Source organism: Diadema antillarum, unplaced genomic scaffold (genome assembly GCF_040938485.1).
Source record: "Diadema antillarum isolate AM-2024a unplaced genomic scaffold, OU_Dant_1.0 scf00000125, whole genome shotgun sequence".
NCBI classification, from domain to species: Eukaryota; Metazoa; Echinodermata; class Echinoidea; order Diadematoida; family Diadematidae; genus Diadema; species Diadema antillarum.
The window spans coordinates 1,579,392-1,589,256 of NW_027271014.1; the positions used below are offsets into that span (position 1 = coordinate 1,579,392).

At 42.0% G+C, this 9,865-nt stretch overlaps 1 protein-coding gene across 1 annotated transcript in view; it reads left to right on the top strand.

The window, feature by feature from the left end:
• The window catches only part of LOC139720274 (uncharacterized), a 162,810-nt gene that overhangs the window by 94,396 nt on the left and 58,549 nt on the right, over positions 1-9,865 (top strand). The gene's annotated exons all lie outside the window — the stretch shown is intronic.

The following is a 9,865-nucleotide window of genomic DNA, read 5'->3' on the forward strand; positions in this document are numbered from 1 at the left end:
CGTTCAGGCATATGTTTTTCAATAACATTTAGAAACAAATTCTGCCATAATTCAACAGCTTCGTCGATAGACTCAGATTCTCAAATCTTTTCCTACGGTTGATTGTGAATATCAATTCTGAAGTCATCAATATTTAAATTTTTCCGACTTCTGAAATTTATAATTCTTGAAGAAAATGAGATATCATACTTCCAAGTCATAATACTAATCGAATGATCACTCATTCCATTGTGAATTACATCAAAACTCTTCACTTTAAAGGGATTGTTAGTTACAATGTGATCAACCAAAGTAGCAGAAAGATTAGTTATCCGGGTCGGTTCAGTGCAATTTATCTGTGTCAACGCGTACGTAGTATTAAGATCAATATACCTTTTGGTGACACCAGATAAAGGCTGGGGCAGTAAATCACAGTTTATATCTCCTACCAGGACTGTATCAGAACCTAAACTGTCTACATAACTAAGGAAATTTTCATATAAATCAAAGACACCGATATTACAAGAGGGGGGTCGGTACCAAGTAGTGAACACCATTGCCTTTGAACGCTTCAAATAAACCTTTACTGCAAGCACTTCTAACTCATTCAAACTTTCATGTATGAGGTTCTCAAAATGAATCGACTTATGAACATATATCGCTACTCCTCCACCTTGACGAGTTCTATCTTTTCGCACCAGTGAGTAATTTTCTATATTGAGTTCATGATCGAAAATAGATAAATCAATTTTAGTTTCATTTAGAGCGAGTAAATGTATGTCGTTTGACGTCACAAACGCTCTAACTTCATCTATATGTCTCAAGAGACTATTGACATTTAAATGTGCAATCCTTAGACCGTTACCTCGTACATCTTGATGCAGTTCCCCTGAAGTAGGCAAATTTCTTTGTGTCATATTGACCTCATGTAAATCAACATCTGCAGCAGTTTCACAATCAATATAAAAAGGCATCTGCTTAAATAAACAAATATTACACTGCCAGTCGTTAAAAGTTTCTGTCAAATCATCATAAACTCCTTCAGAAATACCAGAACAAGCAATATGAAACCACTGCTGGCAGTTAGTACATCTCAATCCTTTTTGATTTTTTTTCACTGGTTTCTTACAACAAACACATGGAAATTTATAAATACTAGACTTCATTTAGCAGGGAAAAAGAAACAAAAATGACACATTGACTGTGCAGAACACAAAAGCATGAGAAAAAAAATACACAAACAAGTATAATCGCATGTATATCGCGAGTATAGGAACACAATGTTCCGCAGAGAGAATATAAAAGTATTCAGAGTATTCAAAGACTCCTCAAAATAACCATGTCATATTCCAACTGGATGTCAATGTATAGACTTCAATATGCATGAGTGTTCTAAAATTATGGATTTAAAACACAAATCATTCAAAATCTTACATTAATTTTAAAAACACGTGTACTAAGCATGCTAAGTGATCTCTGGTGATCCCTATGCATTCATCAGATACGTTGTACGACCTCACAAAAATAGTTTAATTTTTAAATTGTTTAAACTTTAAATATGATTGAAATGGTTACCAACAGTAACCAGCCGACCGCATAATGGAGAACAAAAATCTGATCTGTAAAACAACTGTTCAGTTAGTAGGAAAATACGCGTCCGGGGAAGGGTGAGGTAAAGCAGCAACTGCTGCTATACATCGACGAGTGATGGCGCTCTTCATCTATGAAATTCGTGAGGGTAGGGGTGTGGGGGCGGAAATGCAGTGGAAACCCTTGGCCAGAACATAAAGTGCTACAGTCAAGGGTTAATCCTAGAACAGATAATGCGATGGCTGAAATCACACAATATTTGAGTTATCATAAGCGGAGACATAGCGGCCGAAAATCAGAGGGCAAGCCAAAAGAGCACGATTCGGAGCAGGGTGGGGTAATGTGTCTACAGGTGATGGCGCTATTCTTCGATTACACTCATACATATGGGGACAATACACTACTCGGCGTCTGGCAATCATGAATACCGTGGCCTACGGCGTAATGTACTGTAATCAGGGTGTATCCTATTCAGATATGGCGAGAGGGTGTCAGCTGGAACCATTTGCACCGCAACCAGTAGAGCAAGGCTAGCACACACAATTAGAACACAATTAAAAGCAGAGCGAAAGGGGAGAGGGGTATTGTAGCCGACAGGTGATGGCGCTATTTTTCGGTGGAATTTGTGAAAGGGGTGGGGCGACGTTGCAGTGAACAGCTTCCGGTAGTCATGGTAACCACGAGCTAGAACGTGGGGGTCCTGCAGGCAGGGGTGTTTCCAATTCAGACGATATGAGTGCTTCACACAACTGTATAGAGTTAAACACAAACGACTTTACCGAAAGAAGATTCCCTCAAGTTGGCTCAATTGACAGCAGAATACCAGGCGATTTATCTTGAAGTGAAAGAGGCGCGTATAGACATGGTTCAACAAAAGGCAAGCCACGGCTATCGAACTTGTCCATAGAAGATGTAATTATTCAGTGGAAGTTAGTTGACTCCATCCTTTGTGCCGGAGGGATTATGCGGAGGCAGTTTGTGCAGATCTCTTTCTTTCGTGAACGCAATTCGTTTCTTTGTGTCTTTCAAAATGGCGAGAATTCGGCCATCTTGGGTCCACAGGGCTTCGATATGATTGCTGTACTTGGTTTTGATTTTCCAAAGAGTTCTGTCCTAGTCTTTGTGAGACTTTCGTGAACGTAGATACCTCCCCCTTGAAGATTTCGCAGCTTTTTGCGATTTCTGTAGATTTCGTTTCGGATACGGTAGTTTGTGAATTTTGCAATCACTCCTCTGGTTTTGTTTTCCTTACTTGGCCCCAATCTGTGACTCCTGTCAATGTCTGTTGAATCGACGACAATATTGAGCTTGTCAGCACACAACTTTATCACAGTTTCGTCTGTGTTTTCATTCACATTCTCATTAATCCCGTGAAATATTAGGCAGTTTCTTCGAGAATACTGGTCCGACTCGTCCTGCTGGTCGAGTAGAGACTCAATGTGTTTCTCGCGAGAAGCTATACGAGTATCTCTCGTCTGCATCTCAAAATCAATATATTCCCGCAAACTTTCAGTCACCTTTTCCGTAATGATTGGCGTCACTTCATCAATTAAAGTTTGTTTTATGGCACTCACCAGTTTGCAAGCAACAGCATTACTTTCCAAAACTTTGTCGATTTCTGTGCGGATGGTATTGTGCAGCTCCTCGGCTTGAAGCTTTGAGTTCCGAGTGTTTGCCATTGTGGGAGCAAAATCCAAAATCCAAAATCCAAAATGTCCTCAAAATATCTCAGAAACGTTAGTTTGCGGGTATAAATTGGTAAGTCATCCTGTCAACATGACTAACACCACAGACACCACAGAACCATGGAAGAATACAGATTTCACATGCACTCTGGTGACAAGGAATGAATGACAAGTTACGTTTGAGCGGAGCTCTTCAAAAAACACGTCCGATCATGACGCTGGCTCTTCGAACTGATGTGAGACGGACGAATGACGAGAATGTGTGACAAAATTGATCAAAGTGAATAGATTTTGTTTGAAATAATCGACAAAAGAAGAATTTGAACTAGTATTGACATATTCCAGATTTCCAGGGAAGAAATTGAAATACAAATGTATTACTTTGAATGAATGAAATAGTTTGAAAATGAAATGAAATGAAAATGAAGGGGAAAACGTAAAAAGAAAAGAAAAATCGTTATACTATTCTTTCAGACTCTCCGGGCATGGGACTCCAGCTACTATAATTTCACATAGCTAGCTGAATCTTGCGTGCCACACGTTATACACGGATGCGCATTTATCACATTAATAACGTGAGGCTGTGGAAGGCAATTGTAGGCTTGCTCCTTCAGGCTTTCAATCACTTCGGCACTCCGCCTATCTGGAATTTACATATTGAGATCAGCTCTGCCTCCATGAAGTTTTATTATTTGTGGCTGCATTTAGACCGGGGGCCCAGAGCATTTATTCAGCTGAAAAGGGTCACACTTTTTGATGGTCTCATCATATAAGGATGTGGCCAAGGGTCAATAAAATGAATTGCTGGCAAGTCACATCCTGTACCGTAAGCCTAGGGGCCACAAAAAGGGACCCCGAAAAATGGATTTATTCAGCCGAAGGGGGTCACGGACAAAAGTTGGTGGATATTGTTCCTTTGGGTGTACTTATCTAGAAAACAGCAATGCCAGCTATTTTATCCTGTACGGGGCCCCAGACAGTAGCCCCAAAGGGCCCCACAAATATGGTGTTATTCAGCTGAAAAGGGTCACGGCTAATTTCTTTTGCAATGGAAGTAGTTCCCATCAGAGATATCCAAAACACCAATGCCAGCTATTTTATCCTGTACGGGGCCCCAGACAGTAGCCCCAAAGGGCCCCACCCCCCATAGGCCCTACGTACAAACACACACAAACATTGATTTTATTCAGTTAAAAAGAGTCACGGCTAATTTCTTTTGCAATGGAAGGAGTACCAATCAGAGATATCCAAAACACCAAAGCCAGCTATTTTATCCTGCACGGGGCCCCAGAAAGTAGCCCCAAAGTGCCCCACCCCCTATAAGCCCTACGTACAAACACACACACACACACACACATTGACTTTATTCAGCTGATAAGAGTAACGGCTAATTTCATTTGCAATGGAAGTAGTACCATCAGAGATATACAAAACACCAAAGCCAGCTATTTTATCCTGTAAGGGGCCCCAGACAGTAGCCCCAAAGTGCCCCCCCCCCCCCACACACACACACCAACTCACACAATAGTTTCATTCAGCTGAAAAGGGTCACGGCTAATTTCTTTTGCAATGGAAGTAGTACCCATCAGAGAAATCCAAAATACCAAAGCCAGTCATTTTATCCTGCACGGGGCCCCAGACAGTAGCCCCATATTGCCCCCTTACCCCCTCCCCCCCCCCCCCCCACACACACACACATTGATTTTATTCAGCTGAAAAGGGTCACGGCTACTTACTTTTGCAATCGGAAGTAGTACTCATCAGAGATATCCAAAGCACTAAAGCCAGTTATTTTATCCTGTATGGGGCCCCAGACCGTAGCTCCAAAGTGCCCCCTACACACACACACACACACACATACACACACACACACATACACACACATATTTGTTTCATTCAGCCGAAAAGGGTAACGGCTAATTTCTTTTCCAATGGAAGTAGTAACCATCGGATATCCAAAATACCAAAGTCAGATATTTTATCCTTGACGGGGCCCCAGACAGTAGCTCCAAAGTGTTTTGCTTTATTCTCTTTATTGTTTGCATCTCTTCTTCTTCTTAAATATGCGCTCCTTCGTCTTCATTTTCGCGACAACGACAACGTCCTCCTCATCATCATCAGTTTTGCTGTTCTGGCAAACATTTTCAAGCGTATCGGCTACGTTCGATTTTAGAGCGACGAATGCGCTTGTGGAAGACATGCGTAATTAAGTCTGGGAAAGCGTAGGAACAGCGTAGCTAAAACGGCCAATAGCGTTATCGAAGCAGGAATGAAGCGTCGTAGGAACAGGCCTTGATTTTATACGAGAGTAGAGAACTTAGTGAGAGCGTCGTTAAAGCGGGAAGGTCGTGCTTTGATCAAGAAAGCGGCGCAGCAGCGGGACCATGTCGTCGGTGTCTAGTTTGGACTACTTCCCGTTCCTGTGCCGCTGTTACTACGGTCAGAAAAACCTGGAATTGTTACGCTCATCCCGTGGTATTTACGCTGTCACTGCTCTCTCCCCGTTTGAGCTACGATTCAAAATAGGTCAATCTTGATGGGGAGATGGGGAAGAAATTTTGAACCAGTTCAAAATTTCTTCCCGATCTGTAAAATTGCCAGATCCAACCCCATCACCCAAACGCTGCTGGTACGATGCTCCCGGTCCCCGTACACTTTTGCCGCTCTCTCCCGATCTGACAGATTGAATAGATCGGGATGCAGATCTTGATAGTGGAATTACATGTGGGGACACTAATACGAACACTCCGTGGGGCCCCGTTCAGTATATAACTGGTTTCGGTGTTTTTGATACCTCGTTGAGTACTACTTCCATTGCAAAAGAAATTATAGCAGTGATTCTTTTCACTTAGAATAAAATAATACGGGAGCACTTTCCAGCTACTGGCTGGGGGCCCCTGAAAGACTAAAAATAACTGGATGGGTTTGTGTTTTACGTATCTCAGCTGTTAATTCCACTGCCAAGGAAAATAGGCATACAATCATGACTCTTTTCACCTAAAAACACTTAATTCATATGGGGTGGGAATACCTTGGGGCTATACCTGTCAAGGGCCCTGCATCCGGGCCAATTTCGCACCTCTTTTAATCGAATTTTTTAATGTTGAATTAAATTTAGCAAAAATTTCGCCTAGATGACATAGTAGTTCAATGTCATAATCTCTTCATTCAAATTCATTTTGAAACATTCACATTACCTCTAACCTTATTCTAGATAACACTTTTTCAACTGAAATCCATATATAAGACAAACACCATTCCACTATCCGTTCATTCATAAATTCATAATGATATAGTCACGTGATCACATGCTGCGCTCGTTCATTCAAATTGATTTCTGGCCATCTAATTTAACATGTTCTGAAGTCAATTAAACAGATATGTCCATGCTTGACCTCTTTCCTTATTTTCTTTCATCGTAGTTATTGTTTTGTAAGCATCATAGCATTTCATGTTTTCGTATTCGTTTAAGAGATTTTGACACCAGTTTTGTTTTGGTTTTTTTTTAACGTCCTTTTTGAATCCGAAGAAGTAAGAAGCCACAAATTATCTGGCCGTTACGAGCGCTTTATTACGAGCGGTCGGCCAGTTCAGGAAGTCAAGGTTATGATCCTCAAATGTTTTTTTTTTTTTTTTTTAATAATTCTTTCTATGTCTTCTAGAGATATACGTCTGTATGTATTGTGCTGTCATGACTATAAAATATGAAGTTAATCTGCATTACTGGTACACGTATAGGCCTATAATGACATGAAGGAGTGTTACCAGTCTGGTTACAGAACAACCAAATCCAGTTATACTAGATAAGAAATATAATACTTTTACTGCTTTATAACAGTAGTTATGAAACGAAAACACACATAGAAAGACACGTTAAAATGATCTGAGACAAAGAAATAGCATGATTTGAATTTGAATGAACACGTTTGGAATTTGACTGTCTTTCGCGAAATTTAATGACTGAAATACCCTTCTCATCAAGTCAAGGCGAATTTGAATGAACGTAGGGTACTAGCCAATTTGAATACCCATTTTACGAATTCGAACCTTCTATCAAATGAACCGACAAAAGTGCGAAATTGGCTGGGAAAACCTAACTGGCTTTGATGTTTTGGGTATCTATGATGTAAACTAAGGCCTACTTCGATTGTAAAAGAAAAACAACTATGACTCTTTTCAGCTAAATGATGTCATAATAATTATGTGGGGGAGGGGCACTATATGGCTACTGTACCGGGCCCAGTACAGTATGCAAATGAAGATGAAATGACTGGTTTTCGTAATATGGTCATCTCGGTTGTGCACTATACAGAAGTATGCTTCCTTTGCAAATTTCTTGGGTGTTTTGCTTCTGTAACCTATAGGACCCCGTATACAGGATAAGATGACTTGCTTTGGTGTTTGTGATATCTCTGTTCAGTAGGCCCTGATATTTACGTTACAAAAGGATTTGTAAGACCATTTAGAATTTTCAGCTGATTCACAGTACATGTATAATGGATGGGACACTGTGGAGCTACTGTCTGGGGCTCTGTACAGGATAAAATAACTGGCCTTGGTGTGTTAAATATCTCTGATAGGTCCTTCTTCCAGTGCAAAAGAAATTACCCGTGTTTGGGGCTAAACTGTCTGGGGCCCCGTACAGGATAAAGTAACTGGCTTTGGTATTTTGGATATCTCTGATGGGTACTACTTCCATTGCAAAAGAAATTAGCCGTGACCCTTTTCAGCTGAATGAAACTAATGTGTGTGTGTGTGTGTGTGTGTGTGTGTGTGTGCGTATGTGTGCGTATGTGGAGAGGGGGGGGGGGGGCACTTTGGGGCTACTGTCTGGGGCCCCGTACAGGAAAACATAACTGGCTTTGGTGCTTTGGATATCTCTGATGGGTACTATATACTTCCATTGCAAAATAAATTAGCCGTGACCCTTTTTGGCTGAATGAAACTAATGTGAGTGTGTGTGTGTGTGTGTGTGTGTGTACAGGGGTGCACTTTGGGGCTACTGTCTGGGGCCCCGTACAGGATAAAATAACTGGCTTTAGTGTTTTGGATATCTCTGATGAGTATGCCTACTACTTCCGATTGCAAAAGAAAGTAGCCATGACCCTTTTCAGCTGAATAAAATCAATGTGTGTGTGTGGGGGGGGGGGGGGGGGGGGGAGGAGCAATTTGAGGCTACTGACTGGGACCCTGTGCAGGATAAAATAGCTGGCTTTGGTATTTTGGATATCTCTGATGGGTACTTTTCCATTGCAAAAGAAATTAGCCGTGACCCTTTTCAGCTGAATGAAACTAATGTGTGTGTGTGTGTGTGTGTGGGGGGGGGGGCACTTTGGGGCTACTGTCTGGGGCCCCGTACAGGATAAAATAACTGGCTTTAGTGTTTTGGATATCTCTGATGAGTATGCCTACTACTTCCGATTGCAAAGGAATGTAGCCATGACCCTTTTCAGCAGAATAAAATCAATGTGTGTGTGTGTGTGGGGGGGGGGGGAGGGAGCGGTTTGGGGCTACTGACTGGGGCCCCGTACAGGATGAAATAGCTGACTTTGGTGTTTTGGATATCTCTGATGAGTACTTCTTAAATTGCCAAAGAAATTAGCCGTGACCCATTTTAGCTGAATGAAACTAATGTGTGTGCGTGTGTGTGTGTGCCGGGGGAGGGGGGGGGGGGGGGGGCTCCTTTGGGGCTACTGTCCGGGGCCCCGTACTGGATAAAATAGCTAGCATTGGTGTTTTTGATATCTCTGATGGGTACTCCTTTCATTGCAAAAGAAATTAGCCGTGACTCTTCTCAGCTGCACGAATAAAATCAATGTTTGTGTGTGTTTGTACGTATGGCCTATGGGGGTGGGGCACGTTGGGGCTACTGTCTTGGGCCCCGTGCAGGATAAAATAGCTGACATTGGTGTTTTGGATATCTCTGATGGGAACTACTTCCATTGCAAAAGAAATTAGCCGTAACTCGTTTCAACTGAATAAAATCAATGTTTGTGTGTGTTTGTACGTAGGGCCTATGGGGATGGGGCCTTTGGGGCTACTGTCTGGGGCCCCGTACAGGATACAATAGCTGGCATTGGTGTTTGGGATATCTCTGATGGGAACTACTTCCATTGCAAAAGAAATTAGCCGTGACCCTTTACAGCTGAATAACACCATATTTGTGAGGCCCTTTGGGGCTACTGTCTGGGGCCCCGTACAGGATAAAATAGCTGGCATTGCTGTTTTCATGATAAGTACACCCAAAGGAACAATATCCACCAACTTTTATCCGTGACCCCCTTCGGCTGAATAAATCCATTTTTCGGGGTCCCTTTTTGTGGTCCCTAGGCTTACGGTACAGGATGTGACTTGCCAGCAATTCATTTTATTGACCCTTGGCCACATCCTTATACGATGAGACCATTTAAAAGTGTGACCCTTTTCAGCTGAATAAATCTTCTGGGCCCCCGGTCTAATTGTATTTTCAAGTATGAGACAATTTTGTATACTCCCGTTTCGGGTCCAAAGTCCAGATATCAGTCGTAACTCTCCTTTATACCAGTGACATTGCCACCTTATCACTCGCACACTGTCTTCGTGCTAAATCCATGTACATGTATAATATGGCC